The sequence below is a fragment of the Microcebus murinus genome, chromosome 29 (assembly GCF_040939455.1).
Source record: "Microcebus murinus isolate Inina chromosome 29, M.murinus_Inina_mat1.0, whole genome shotgun sequence".
Lineage (NCBI taxonomy): Eukaryota > Metazoa > Chordata > Mammalia > Primates > Cheirogaleidae > Microcebus > Microcebus murinus.
This window is the reverse complement of record NC_134132.1, coordinates 12,052,419-12,068,892: the sequence shown is the minus strand read 5'-3', so window position 1 is coordinate 12,068,892 and position 16,474 is coordinate 12,052,419. Positions and strand designations below refer to the sequence as shown.

Here is a 16,474-nt window from a genome sequence, read left to right as displayed (position 1 = left end):
CAAGTTGCCTCATAACATTTCTATCTAGGTAGGAACAGTTGAAGTCTGCAACCAAAAGAGTAAGTGAAAATTTTACATGCCATATCAAGGTTAGAAGCAGAGATATTTGAGAATCACAGTGTGTTTTGGCTCCTTAAATTATAACACAGTGTAAAACATCTATACACAGGAACAAGACTAGAATAGATTCAGTGAATGCGATCTTGTTGCCTGTGATGCTCCACATTGTTAACCTGAACCCTGGTTGACAACAGGTTGGTCAACAAACACATGACAAGGTATGACAGTCATCAGGAGGTATCTGTGGGGGACTGGTTCCAAAACTCCTCCCCCCCCCTCCCCGGGATATCAAAGTTTTCCATGTTCCTCATATAAAATAGTAGTGTTTGTATATAACCTACGCACATCCTCCTATACATTTTAAATCATCTTTAGATTATTTATAAAACCTAATATAATGTAAATGGTTATTGTATTATATTGTTTAGAGAATAATAACAAGAAAAAAGTCTATACATTTTCAGCACAAATGCAACAATCATAAGCCTAACTACATTTTTGATCTGTGGCTAGTTGAATCCATAGATGCAGAACCCACAGATGCAAAGAACCAACTGTATTTGCCTGAAACTCACAAAAGGCACAATATCGCTTAAATTGTTGCCTACCCACTATTTCACATAGTTTTTCCTTAACCAATTATATTCAATGTTTTTTGGGGGGATGAGTATAATATCTTATATATGTATATATCTTTTTTATTTTTTTGAGACAGAGTCTCACTTTGTTGCCCAGGCTAGAGTGAGTGCCATGGCGTCAGCTTAGCTCACAGCAACCTCAAACTCCTGGGCTCAAGCGATCCTGCTGCCTCAGCCTCCCGAGTAGCTGGGACTACAGTGTTGCACTACCCTGCCCAGCTAATTTTTTGTATACATATTTTTAGTTGGTCAATTAATTTATTTCTATTTTTAGTAGAGACGGGCTCTCGCTCTTGCTCAGGCTGGTTTCGAACTCATGACCTTGAGCATTCCACCTGCCTCGGCCTCCCAGAGTGCTAGGATTACAGGCACGAGCCACCATGCCTGGCCAATGTATATATCTTAATAAATTAAACTCCAAAGCAGAATTATGTTCATTCTTAAGATTTATAAATGACTTTCTAAAAGCAATACTGTCAAGGTTGTCCACATTCAAACTTAAAGGATCTTAAAAGTGGGTCTTAGGATTTAAAGCCCCAAGAAACCATCTAGGCCCTGAAAAGTACAAATAGAAAGCTTTGAAACATTTGGCATACATAATTTCTGGTATCTACATTACAAATAACAAATTATCTCATGTAATGAATGCTGTAAAACTATAATTTCCCAACAAGTCCTAACCTAAGTAAGTTTCCTATGTTAACCAAATTTTCCATAAAATTTCATATTTTAATTTGATTAGTAGTTCCTCTGATACTGGTTATCAAAATGCAGAAAGAACATGAAAGATGCTAAAATTTTTGCAGATGGTTAGTTACTCAGTCTTCAAATAGGCTCCAGGAAAATCCTAAATTTAAAAAGAAAGCATTAAATATATTTTTCTGATCTGGCATCAAATTACCTGTGAACTCTCAATGACAGCCCCAAATCCATCTTCCTAAGAGATACAGCTGGAGGTACTACCAATCAGTGGGCAAGAAGTCTTTAAAATTTTATACCATGCTAGAGTGTCTTAGTCCATTTGGGCTACAAAATGCCATAAACTGAGTAACTTATAAATAACTTCTGGAAGCTGGGAAGTCTAAACTCAAAGCAGATTTGGTGTCGGGTGAGGGCCTAATTTCTGGCTTGTACACAGCATCTTCTTGCTGTGCCATCACACAGCAAAAGAGACTAGCTAGCTCTCTGGACCTTCTTTTATAAGTGCACTAATCCAAATCACCTTCACCCTCATGACTTAATCAGCTCTCAAAAGCCCCATCTCCTACTACCATCTCCTTGGGCATTAGGACTTCAACATGTGAATTTGGAAGGCACACAAAATTAAGACCATAGTCTAGGCTACTTATGTTAGCTTTACCAGAGTTAAATATTCCTAAGAATTTAGTTTCCCATCTTAGTAACTGTGTTGCAGCCATTGAGAAGCAAGACAGAACAGCACCCTAGAATGACAAATTTCTGAATATTTTCTATTCATCTTATTTATAAGGTATTTAAAATAGTTCCACAAATCTGTTACGCCAATATTTATCTCTTTTCCCTTTGATTATGTTGTTACTGTTTCGTGGAATTCTTGTTCTTACATTTACCTAGGATTCAAACTGTATCAATATTTTAAGGCTCCATTCAGGTCCAACTTTCACCTTTAATACTGAGAAGTATACAGCATAGTGATTAAAAAAAAAAAAGAAATGTGCTCCAAAGTCAGACTTCCTGGGCTCTACCACCACTACCTGCATGACCTGGGCAAGATACTAAATCTTCTGTACCTCATTTTCATCATTTGTAAAATCAAAATGTTCAACAGAATTGCCATGAAGATTAAATGAACTGGTGTATACAAAGCACTATCAAGAGTGCTTGTCATGAAGTAGTCACTCAATAAATGTTAGTCACTATTGTGATTCTTCATTACATGTATAGCATATTTTAAGGAGAAGGGAAATTATTACATGGATGACAGAGTATATCAAAGATTCTTTAAGTATGGTAGTTAATATGGTAACAGCTGTAAATCAAATAAGAAATCTGGTAGAATTATAGACAAGACAATAACCCACCAGGCTACTTAAATAGACCTGCTAAAATTGATGATGGGGGTCTAAATTATGGCACTGACAATAGGTTTAGATCAAAGGGAACTGATGAGAAATGCTTAGGAAATAAAATGAGTTGACTGTACTTATACTTATTAATTTAAAAATCAGGCAGTTGTGATTTCTTTGCACCTTTTGCAGGCTGGGTGTCTATTCTTATCCTGACACTTAGTAACATGTGATCTTGACTTACCCTCTTTTAGCAGCTTGTTCCACTTCTTAAAAAAAAAAAAAAAAAAGTGAAGAATTGACCCAAATGAACACTGCAATTTCTTTAAACCCTAAAATTTATAAACCTATGAACTAAATTCATCTCTTATTGAATCATAAAATCACTTTATGAATCATACATAAAATGTATTCTTAGAAGCTACCACAGTGCCTGGACTATAAATATACATTATATGACTAATATCTAGCCAATAGGTATTAAAACTCAAGACTTTTTAAATCCTCCTTCTTCTTTACCTACCATTTCATTACCAAGTCCAGTTGCCTGTTCCATGTTCCCTGCTGGCAATTCTTTGGTTTATGCCTTTGTTTTTTTTTTGTTGTTGTTGTTGAGACAGAGTCTCGCTTGTTGCCCAGGCTAGAGTGAGTGCCATGGCGTCAGCCTAGCTCACAGCAACCTCAAACTCCTGGGCTCAAGCAATCCTTCTGCCTCAGCCTCCCGAGTAGCTGGGACTACAGGCATGCACCACCATGCCTGGCTAATTATATATATATATATATTAGTTGGCCAATTAATTTCTTTCTATTTATAGTAGAGACAGGGTCTTGCTCTTGCTCAGGCTGGTTTTGAACTCCTGACCTCGAGCAATCCACCCGCCTCGGCCTCCCAGAGTGCTAGGATTACAGGCTTGAGCCACCAGGCCCGGCCTATGCCTTTGTTTTTTAACTGGATTCCTGAAATAGCACCTTAAGTGTTTTCTCTGGCTCTAATCAAACCTTCTTCCAAACACTCTCTGAGAAACTGAATAACTCTACAGTCAGAAAGACTTTAACTTAAACGTTTAGTCTACTGTTTCTTTTTTTTTTGAGACAGAGTCTCACTTTGTTGCCCAGGCTAGAGTGAGTGCCGTGGCGTCAGCCTGGCTCACAGCAACCTCAATCTCCGGGGCTCAGCGATCCTACTGCCTCAGCCTCCCGAGTAGCTGGGACTACAGGCATGCGCCACCATGCCCGGCTAATTTTTTGTATATATATTTTTAGTTGGTCAATTAATTTATTTCTATTTTTGGTAGAGACGGGGTCTCGCTCAGGCTGGTTTCGAACTCCTGACCTTGAGCAATCCGCCCGCCTCGGCCTCCCAAAGTGCTAGGATTACAGGCGTGAGCCACCGCGCCCGGCTACTGTTTCTTAATTGTGTGATTGTCAGCAAGTTATTTCACCTCTCTAAACCTGGGTTTATCTGTAAATCATAGAGGTGATATGAAGATTAAATGTTTGTAGAGTGCTTAGCATACTGCCTATTACACAGTAAGAACTCAATAAATGCTAGTTATCATTTTAAAGGACAAATCTCAAAAAGATTCGGGCATGCACTTCACAAAAGAGGAGAATCAAATGGCCAATAAAAAATGAAAAGATGTTCTTCTTCATTAGTAATCAGTGAAATGCAAATTAGTGCTTCTATGAGTACAATTATGTCTCCACCTGATTAGCAAAATTTAAGAACGTATAAATCAAGTTGTGGTGATGTGGAGTTTCTCATACACTGCTGCTAAGAGTGTAAATTAATGCAACTGATTAGGAAAAATGTTTTGGAATTAATAGTAAATTAAAGCTACACATACTACAAAACTCAGCAATTCCTTCCCTTGATATTTTTCCTATAGAAGTTCTTGCACATGTGTAATAGACTCTATAAGCAATAATATACATATACATATAAAAAGATATTATATAAATATGTCTATATAATATCTAACAATTCAAACGTCTATCAACAGTAGAAATTTTGGCATTTTCATAGAGTAGAATACTATACAACAATTTACCTGAATAAACTATGTGTATGAACATGGAAGAATCCCACATCATTTAGCAAAATAATCAGGTGATTGAGAATATACATGCTATGATTACAAATATGTGGAGTTGAAGCAAAGGCAAAACTAAAGTTTATAGTGCGGAGATGCATACATGTGGAAAACCTGCAAAGAAAAGCAAGGGAGTGTGCATGACAAAAGGTAGGATAGCAGTTAGTGGTTACCTCTGGTGGTTAAAGAAAAGTACATAACCTGAAAGGGACACGCAAGCTTGCTGGGAGTCTATTCCTTAATATGAATGATAGTTATGTGATGATTTATAATTATCCTTTGACCTGTATTTGTTGTATGCACTCTTCCATGTGTATGACATATTTCACGATTAAAAAATAAACTGATCATGGTATTCTTTACTTAAAATCTTTCAAAAGCTCTTCACTTTGGAATAAAATCTAAACTCTTTAGCTTTGTCTAAGAGATTCTTTATGATTTGTCTCTTGTATCCCTCTTCATCTTCATCTCTGCACTACCACTTACACTCCAGCACAGTAAATGACACCTACTACCCTCAAACAATCATGCTCTCTCAGACTTCTGGTCTATTGAAAAATATTCCCGTTGTGCACTGATTGCTCCCTTCCTCTGGCTACCCTCTTATCTTGCTTAATAGTTCACTAAAATATCACTTCCTCTGGGAAGCCTCTCTTGACTAATCCCTACCACATCTGTGTTAATTCTCCTCTGCTGCCCTCCCTTCGGCACTCTATGTCTGCCCAGGTAATAGCACTTCATAAGACCTGCACTCTTCAGAATACATCTACCCTATGAACAGCACATTTTATTATAAGCATCACACTCTTGAGACTGAAAGCTCCTGTAAAGCAGGGGCTGTCTTTCATCTATCCCAAAAGCTGAGCATGACACCTACATCACAGATTCTCAACAAATGCCTAATGAATTAATGTTTAGGATGGGGGCAACATAATATATGTGTTTCGTCACTTGAAGTAACATACAACTCAACATATTAAGTTCAATCACATAAAATTGCCCTGATTTTAGGTCAAAATATTTGGTTATTGGCAATTATGGATGATTCCTTCTTTAAAATAAACTCATTGAACACATGTTGATTAAGCACAGCACAGTGATAAATATTAGATCTGCTTTTTCAATATAATTGTAGGCAGAATATTTTTTTAAAATCATGGTGTGAAATAACTCTAGGATTAATTTCATCAGTATTCTACAGTTATAGGCTAGGCTAATTCGCAAGACAGTCTACCCATCTAGAATTATCTAAGCCACTAGGCAAATGAAAGAGAGATATTGATCGCTCACTCAAAACAGCTTCTTTTGGAGTCTTATAAGCACCACTGTCATACTCTATTTCTCAAAGATGTTATTTGACAGATTATAACTCATTCATCTCTGCTGGAATCTATTGATTATTGACTTTGGTGACCATGAAGCATCAAGTATTTGATTTAAAAAGGTATTTTGCCTGTGTGTGCTAATATTTTATAAAATAACAAGTTTTTTAAATTATTTCAAGTTGGCAGACCAACTAGATCTATTTTTAATATTGTTTCAAGAAGCAAAGGGATTTGTAGGCTAAAATGTCCATAAATTGAGTTTTATGACACTGTGATTTCTCTTCCTTTGTTTCTGAAGATCTAAATGTGGTGTCGGGTATGTGTGTGTGTGCACATGCATGTGTGTTCCTGAAAGGAATTGAGCATCATAATTTAGCTTAAAACCAATTTTTACACTAAATGAAACGGATCAGTAAAATACGATATTATGTTGCAAATTAGAAAAGTCACTTAAAATAATGGTATCCAACTGTTACTCTGTCACATGAAATTGTTAATTGCAGGTATCATGGTGGTAGTATCATGGCGTCTTATGCTGCACCCACACATCTCAAGACTTTGTACCACCATATGTGATATTAGCAGTACTGTACCATCAATTAAACACTCTGTTCTATTTACTTTCACTTCTTTGGTTGACACCATTTGGAGCCATATTTCTTCAGATCCATACACTAAACCATATGCAATATTTAAATTGGTTATGTCAATCATAGGATTCTTGCTATGGAATATTTTTAAATTTGTAACTTACCACTGCTTGTACGGTTTCTCATCTATAGGAAAAAGTCTAATTCAACACCTTCTTGCATGAGTTGTCATGGCGAAGATCTGAGATGGTCCTGCCGTTGGTGTTTCTCACACTAGCCTAAAATCAAAGCAAAAAGACAGATGAATTTGACTTTAAGATTTAAATGGGAATTTTACCTGTATTTAGAAGACCAAAAACACTGATATTAAATATAATTGGTTACCAGATGTGGGAGTTGCAGGGAGAAAAAATAAAATATCTCAAGATAGTTAAGACTTCATAATTTATAGCAAGCACAAGAACTTTGATGTTATCAGTACCAGAACAGCTGGATATTTTTAAATCTGAACATAAACCTAACTGACAACATAAAACCAAAGTATTATTAGGGTTGATATGCTATTTAGGATTTTGTGATATGGAGTTGGTTTTCTAAGACAAGGCATCCCACTCATCCTTAACTGGGATAGCTCCACCATTACATGTGTTTGCACATTCTGCTTTTCATGTAAGATTTCACTGGAACAATGGGTTACTTAGTTACCAATAAAAGAATGAGGAGAATTTTGAGAACCTCTGAAATACATGAAATGAAAAAAACCTAAAATGCAGTTGATCTGAAGCTGGAAAGAGACCTGTATTTACTTTCTTTTGTAATCTGCTCTGGTTATAAACATACTTTTTCAACCTTATTGCCTGTTACTTCCCAACATTATATTGGACCAGATTCTCCAAAATTTGTGCCAGTTTCCAACATCCTACCTGTTGTCAAACCATAAGTTTTGATTTCTAGTTTGGAAAGTATGGTCACCATACCCCAAACCTCCTCTCTGCCCCAAACAAGAGTCTCTTCCCTGGCAAGGTGCTTACATCTACTCCTAGGACTACCTCCCCTATGACCACCATCTTGTTCTCGTCACCTACTGACATCCCAATGTGGACTCCATTGTCACCTACACTATTTCACAGACGGTGACTTTCTCTCTCCTCTGAATTTCTATTGCACTTATTGTCAAGCCACTAATATGGGCCCTTGATCACACCCTATCTTTATTGTTATCTAACCTCATCTCCCCAAATGACTATAAGCCCTATGTGGCAGATACTTTCTGTCACAATTTCCCGGGCTCTTCTACCCATAGCACTTAGCAGAGAATTCAGTACATGGGAGACACTCACTCAATGAATATTTATAGTGTCCCTATTGTGTGCCAGGCAGATAAAGTCAGTCCCTGGCAGAGATGATAATTTAGCAGAGAATATAGGAAATACAGGAATAGGCAATTTCCATATTGTACAATAAGTGCTGTGATATAGCTTCCTCCTACAAACACTGAATAAACACTGGCAAGTAAACAAACCTAAGAGCTTTACTTCACCATCAATGCTTTCAGAGCCTATTTTCAAGGTATAAGAAGAGGATAATTGGCCGGGCGCGGTGGCTCAGGCCTATAATCCTAGTACTCTAGGAGGCCGAGGTGGGAGGATCACTCAAGGTCAGGAGTTCGAAACCAGCCTGAGCAAGAGCGAGATCCCCTCTCTACTAAAAAGAGAAAGAAATTAATTGACCAACTAAATATATATAGATAAAATTAGCCAGGCATGGTGGCGCATGCCTGTAGTCCCAGCTACTCAGGAGGCTGATGCCGGAGGATGGCTTGAGCCCAGGAGTTTGAGGTTGCTGTGAGCGAGGCTGATGGCATGGCACTCTAGCCTGAGCAACACAGTGAAATTCTGACTCAAAAAACAGAAGAGGACAATTACTTTAAGCAACCCATTTTCAGGAAGCACATAGAGCACCAAGGCAGGTTAACATCTACAAAGGAGGAATCAGTTTTACTTCTCTGAAGACAAGTCACCAGATGGATTTCAAGAACTTTTAAGTCACTGCTGTTTTTTCCTTCCTACCACAAAAAAAATGTAGTAAAAAATCTGTTTATTATGCTCCAGGCCACTTTGAAAATGCCTGATTGTCCCAGAGGGGAGCTTCACCTTAAACCTGCACACCACACAGGGTTTTAGATCACTGTGGTTAGAAATGCTTCTAACGAGGCTTCGGTGATTTCTTTTTCCATTGAAAGCTTTAATTTCCATTCCTAGGAGCATTATTTCCATAAGCCTATGGGCTTTACATCTCATAGTCACCAGGGATAAAAACAGTGAGAAAGGCCACAGTGGCTTGCTATTGATCCAAAATGTCAATTAAATGAGAAAATCCCTTACCAAAAATAAGTTTATGTTTGAGGTCTGCTTTTGAAACCTAAATTGTTTATTTCTATTTAGGGACTTTCAATGTCTCCTGATGTCTCCTCTTAGAATTTTTACCAAGATTCACAATACGAAATGAAGCTTTTCTCCATTAAATACAGAAAAAAAATGGTACCCAAAACATACAGAGTCTTCATTTTCCCCTCCTTTGCCTTGATTTGTTCATGAGGAGAAAATGTACTCAAACTGAAAATCATTAGTCAGAACCTTACAACTTCACTATAAAAGCATGTACAGATAGGTGAATTTCTGAAAATACAGGCTCCAATTCTAAATTACATTTTCTCTTTCAAACAATCAATATGCAGCATGATCTTTTATCTGAATCAGCAGTAATATGTCTCATCTCAGACTTATGTAATGCAATAGATATATCCAATATACTAAAGAAACAAATGGATTCTGTTCTTCTTTACCAATAAACATCTGCCCCAGTAGTCTATAGGCTCAACTTTTCCCACAAGTGCTTGGTCCAAACGAGAAGGTGCAATAATAGATGCGTGTGTGGTAGGAGGTAGGCACTAAGCAAGCTTGTAGCAAATAGAGCATGGTACTCCATTCTTGTCATTACTGGACACTTTTGTACCTTTTTTTGCATGATTGCTGCAATGTCCAACCCAAAGCTTACAAGAGACTGTAAGAGGAAACAGAACAATAAAGAAAAAAATTAAAACATCTATTTGTTTGCTTCTTATTCTAATTGAAAGAAGTCTCTCTCTTGCTCTGAGTCCATTATTCTAATAAGCAACCAAGCAATCATTTGATCTGAATATACCAATTCCACTCAAAGTCCTTTAGGTACAAATGTGACCTGAGGCCAGAACTAAAGCAAGAAGGGAGAACATCTAACCCCATGTTTAACAAACAAGAAAACCCTTAATTTTTCCTTATCTTTTATCATCACTATAAAAAGACTTTATAACTGAGCTTTCATCCAAAGAAACATTCATTTACACGAAGCCACAATAAAACTTTAAAAATATGCACATATTCCTTTAAACATGGGAGGCTTTTTCAGATTACTTAGGTTGGGCAAATTCTTTTTGCTTATGATATTCTTACAGGATATAAGAACAAGGTAAATTCTGTGAATTTTCCTATAAATTTAATATACTTATATTTTATAGCATCCACAATAAACCCTCAGTTCATTCTAACCTTGAAAAATATTGACCCCATACTATGAAACCATTAAATACTAATAGCTGCAGACGTACCAGACAATGACAGCAAAAACACACTCAGTCCCTCTGGGATCTGTTCATAAACATCCCCTTCCAGCATGGCAAACACACTCCTCCTAACAGCAGATGCTGTTTTGAGGCGAGCAAGCAGGAAGCTGGAGGCAGCTGATTTTTCCACTCTACATATAATTTCTTACTGCCTCATTATCAGAAATCTTTTTACTGAAACTACAAAGATTTTCTAAGAACAGGAGCCTCTAAATTAAAGGTACTTTGCAATAGCAGGAGGGAATGATATGCAAATGAGGAAGCATGAAGACTCTAATATTTAAGGTCATAGCACCTTTGTCATCTGATTTTCTAGTCCCATTGTGGGGGAGAGAAAATCCAGTTTGCTCCATGTGATAAAAACAAGCTAATCCAATACTTTATGTCAATTTTAAGAGTAAGAGCAGGGTAGAGATGGGAATACATACCACAGGCAGCAAAACTGCTACATCCAAACCGTCCAGCCCCTAAAATCCAATGGTTCCCAAGTGGAGTCAGAAGCTTGCGAGCTCATTCATGAGCATTGTTATCTATATTGACAATATACATGCTCACCTAAGGTAGAAAATTTGCAGAAGCTTCTCTGAGAGAAATGATCATTACTGCAACCATTTTAAATATGTTGCTCAGGGAGAACACCAGTAAGATCTTCCAGGGTCTGACAACTAGCAGATCAGGGATAGAAGGAGATATTGGACCTTGGGCTGGCAATTCCTGGTACACTTACAACCATTTTTCTTCAATCTGAACTGTGGCCTGTCCCATATGACTTAGCCTGCTTCTTTCCAGTTCGTTCATAAAAGTTATCGTCAGCACAGCAGAATCAGGCAGGGCTGCTGTACAGACACTGTTAGGCTTTGCAGCAAAGGCAGCCCATGTAAACAACCTTGTGATTGCCTCAGAGCCTACTGCCATGGGATAAGCCATTCTTCTTCTGTGGCTAAATTGCAGTACCCTGGGAAGTTATCTGTTTAAGTGGGCAAAAGCAGAGACTCAGTCTCTATCTAGATTTAAATGTAGGGGGGGAGGGGGAAGGAAAAATATATATATATATTTATAATTTTTTGAAATATCATTAACCTGATTTATTTAAAGATTTTTCCAATAAATCACATTTATTTTGCTCAAGACACAAATGTATAGATTTTAATAAGTATATTGTCATGCTCATTTCTGATTTTTTTTTTTCCAAAAGAGCTCTGACATTTCTAGGGGACACAGTATCCCAGCACAGAATACCTGGGAACCTTGCCATTAAAAAAAAAAAAAAAAAAAAAAAAATTCTGCCTGCTGTGACTAGGAGATCACTTTCTTAAAGGGACCCCTTACCTATGTGACTGCAGTGCCTCTTATCTCTAACCTGACCCCTGTTCTGTTTTCCTCTCCTCAGCCCAAATTTAACCTACAGTCACTCTGTAAGAGTAATGCCATTTGTTTTTTCACCTAAATATATATATATAAATATCAATCCTTAGTAAAATGCATAAATACATTCCAAAATATTTATTTAAGGTACAGCTCTCAGGAAGCAAACATATCTGCATTCTAAAAGACATTATTTTTTAATGTCTTAAGGAACCCACAGCATTTCTCAGATATGGAACTGAGGTCAGCACTTCTAACAAGCACAGCTGTTTCTCTTTCTTCCTCTCTCTCTCTCTCCCCCCTAATTCCCCACCCCCTTCTGTGTGTGTGTGTGTGTGTGTGTGTGTGTGTGTGTGTTTCTCTCTTCCATTCTGTAGCTCTGCATTGGTCTAAAATCCCCTAGTCACAATAAGAATGCTCTCTCCCACCCTCAGCTACCCCTCACTCCAAACAGAAAGATTTCAACACACCCCAGTCTGGGAAGAGATGTTCTGCACAGAGAGAAAAGCTGGTGGCTTCTTGCCTCAGAGATAGTTCACTTGATTAACGTGCTTTCAACCCCATCTCTCCCAGCTCTCCCATACTCCTTCTCCTGCCCCACCAGGAGCAATCAATAGACATCACCCCACCCTCCAAAAACAGGTTAGAACCCAGAATGAGCAAAGAGCCACCTACCATTCCGTGCCTGAGAACTACGGTCCTGATCCGGCAGTGTTTGCCCCAGAAATCCTCCCTACTTGTTTTTCATTAACCACATTCCAAACTGCAATAAGGAAGAGGCTCTTTGGAGATGAGTAGATTGTTTAAAATTAATGATGTACTGGTGATTTCCAAGAAAACACAATCTTAAACTCACTCAAGCCCCTAAGAATTGAGGGGTGAGGAGAAAAAAGGAAATTTGTAAAAATGAAAAAAGAAAAGAAAAAGGTAAGCATAGAACAAGCACCACCCACCCCCATAAAAATAAAAAGAGAAGGGGAGGTTAAAAGAAAAAAGAAGAAGAGTGGCTTGCTGAATCACCCTCTTTCACTGCCTGGAAACCATTGTGCAGCGTGATGCTGCCTGTACCATTGTGGAACCTACCGGAGGAGACGGACAGAGGGCTTGGGGAATGGGGTTGCTATGGCAACTGAAAGGAGCACACATGACGTCAAAGCCCAGAGAGGTCTAGGGAGGGGGGTGGGGGGGGCAGAGAAAGAGGAAAAGTCTATGTGCAGCTACAGCTACTGTGTTTTCCAGTGAAATGAGGACCAGGCAAAATGTAAAGGGCTAGGGATCGTCGGCAGCCAGCGTCAGACATCAGGGAGCCAGCCTGCACAACCTGGAGAGACAATCCGCTCCATGCTCCATGCAGTCCTGGCCCTTTGCACAGCAGCACTGAGGAACAAACGCCAGCTGACCAAAACACCACTGGAAATTCAGTCACCCTCTGCTTTTCAACTATCGCATGCAGTATCTCTAAATGTCAAACAAGTAAGAGAGGATAATAACTTCAGAGGAGAAGTGAGCATCTGACTTTCGCCTGAACCCCAGAGGTCATTTACACGGCACTATTTTTCTCTGTTTTCTTGCTTTCATAAAAATCCTAAATAAATATCCACTAAACCAAAGTCAACAGACTAATATTTACATTGCAATCTGCGTATAGAAAGAAAATACTGATAATGTAAGTGAACAAATCACAGTTCTTTTTTTTTTTAATTGCAGATAATTTTCTAGAAAATCAATGCACTATTACTATTGGGGCAAATATCTCAATTTTATTTAAGTAATTTCCTCTGCCTTTGACTGTTATAAAGGTATTTTTTAAGTCTTCATATAGTTTTAGTATCTATAAATAAAAGTTTCTTGGAATGAGAGCAGTTAGAATAGTAGAAAAGTATAAGCACTATTTTAAAAATTAAGTTTACCAATTTTTTTAACAGGCAATTTTTCAATATGAATTTTGCTTGAACCACCCCCAACTCTTGAACTTTTCAAGTTGTATAATCTTATCCAATTCATTTTTTGTTTAAATACCTTTTAGGTGGGTTTCTGTTTATTGCAACCAAATAGTGCTGAGTTTTATATGATTCTACGTTATGTTTTTGAACTAGTATACTTATATGAATAAGGAGCTTCTTCTATATGTAAACATAAAAGATATAACATGCATCAGATGTAAACTCAACAATGATTGTTGACACTGAAACACATCATAAAACTGTAAGGTACCACACAAGGTTTTGTTGTTCCTGTTGTGGCTCTTGCTATTGCTGTTTTATTCAGGAAGGAAATTTAGAAAAAGAAAAGCCTGGGTAAGTTTTCTGTCATTCTAGCCTGTTGGACAAGTTTTTGGATGTCCCTTTGCCTAATTTCAAGTTTAGCAAGAATCAACTGATAACTTTTAGTCTTCACAATGGGTCTACCTACAAGGTCACTATCTCATATAAAAATATGCATTGAGGCCGGGCACAGTGGCTCACACCTGTAATCCTAGCACTCTGGGATGCCGAGGTAGGAGGATCAATTGAAGTTAGTAGTTCAAGACCAGCCTGACCAACAGCAAAACCATCTCTACTAAAAATAGAAAAGAAAAAAAAATTACCTGGGCATGGTGGCACGTGCCTGTAGTCCCAGCTACTCAGCGGGCCGAGGCTGGAGGATCACTTAAACCCAGAAGTCTGAGGTTGTGGTGAGTTATAATGATACCACTGCACTCTAGCTGGGGTGACAGGGCAAGACTCTGTCTCAAAAAAAAAAAAAAAAATAGATTGATAACCAAACAACCTTTTACACATAGTAAGTGGCATTCTGGCTTTTAAGTTATTGTATTCTAAGTTTGGATATCAAAATTCAATTCCCCAATTCCACTTCTGGGTATATACCCAAAGGAATTGAAATCAGTATATTGTAGAGATATCTGCACTTGCATGCTCATTGCAGCATTATTCCCAATAGCCAAAATATGGAAACAACCTAAGTGTTCATCAACGGTTGAATGTATTTTAAAAATGTCATATGCACATATTAATACACACACACATAATGGAATACTATTCAGCTTTAAAAAAACAAAACGGGAAATTCTGTCATCTGCAACAACATGGATGAACCTAGAAAACATTATGTTAAGTGAAATAAGCCAGCCCCAGAGAAACAAATACCATATAATGTCACTTATATGCGGAATTTTAAAAAGTTGAACTCATAGAAGTAGAGAATAGAATAGCGGTTACCAGAGGCTACAGATGGGGGCTAGACAGGGAAAGGGGAGATGTTGGTTAATGGCTACAGAGTTTCAGTTAGCTAGGAGGAATAAGTTCTGGTGTTCTATTGCACAGCATGGTAACTACAGTTAATAATAGATTGTATATTTCAAAAAAGCAAAAAGAGAATTTTAAAAGTTCTCAACACAAATAAGTTGTAAATATTTGAGGTTATAGATATGCTGATTAGCCTGATCTGATCATTCCACAATGTATACATGTATAGAAACATCACATTGAACTCCATAAATAGACACAATTATTATTTGTCAATTAAAAATAAAACAAAATTTTTAAAAAGTAAATTCCTAGTGTGGTGCCTCACATCTAGCTTAAATGAGATATCACCTTACCCCTGTTAGAATGGCTATTATTAAAAAGTCAAAAGACTTTTTGGTCTGGTGTGGATGCAGAGGAAGGCATATTTTACATTGTTGGTGGGACAGCAAATTAGTACAACCTCTATGGAAAACAGTATGGAGTTTCCTCAAAGAAATAAATATAGACTTACAACTTGACCCAGCAATCCCACTACTACATGTCTAGCCAGAGTAAAAGAAGTCATTTTATCAAAAGGACACCTGAACTCAAATGTTTATTGCAGCACAATTCACAATCATAAAGATGTGGAATCAACCCAAGTGCCCATCAATTTATGAGTGAATTAACAAAATGTGGTATATGTATATTATGGTGTACTACTCAGCCATAAAAAAGAACAAATTAATGTCTTTTGAAGAAATTCGGATGGAACTGGAGATCATTACCTTAAGAGTAGTATCTGAAGAATAGGGGGGAAAACACCACAGACACTCTCTAATAATTTAAAACTAATCCGTGGACATACATGGGCACAGAAAGAAGTAAAACTCATTGGAAATCAAGAAGAGGGAAGAAGGGAGATAGGGAGGGGTAAAAACTTACCTAACAGGTACACTAAACACTATTCAGGTGATAGACACGCTTATGGCCCTGACTTTAGCATTATAAGTTATCCATGTAACAAAAATGTTTGTACCCCCTTAATATTTTGAAATTTTAAAAAGTAGAAAGTAGACTAATAAATAAAGCTTTATAAACAAAGAAAAATGTAACACTAATTACGCATCATTTCATTTTCCCATCTGTGGTCCAGGGTCAAAATATTCTCACAGTTTGGGCCTTCTTTAATAACTGCTAGACTGTGACTGGGCTGAGCTAGGCCCAGTGCCAAGGCTCCAGTTCAAGGTAACATTGAAGGAGGAAGGTTGATCCATGTCATCTAAACAGTTTTTCAACTGAACCTCATGACACATTCATGAGCAATGAAATCATTTTAGGGAGCTACCCCCTATTTCTTAAACAAAATGCAACAAATTACAATACAATAGAAACTATCCACATGTATCACATGAAGAAAAAAACGAGCATTTTTCCATTAAACCTTTATTTCAATTATACAGATGCATG

General features: G+C 37.5%; 1 protein-coding gene across 5 annotated transcripts in view; it reads right to left on the bottom strand.

Moving 5' to 3' along the window:
* MAPK10 (mitogen-activated protein kinase 10) overlaps window positions 1-16,474 on the bottom strand; it is a 311,726-nt gene that overhangs the window by 199,246 nt on the left and 96,006 nt on the right. The window contains exons 1-2 of one of the 5 annotated variants that reach the window (XM_012752063.3): window positions 12,453-12,872; window positions 6,916-7,029 (exon numbers count right to left, since the gene is read on the bottom strand). The gene's annotated coding sequence lies outside the window, so the exon portion shown is untranslated. Of the gene's footprint in view, window positions 1-6,915; window positions 7,030-10,397; window positions 10,556-10,840; window positions 11,297-12,452; window positions 12,873-16,474 lie in introns of those variants that run through there. The other 4 variants (XM_012752068.3, XM_012752064.3, XM_012752066.3 and 1 more) reach the window with 4 other exon arrangements.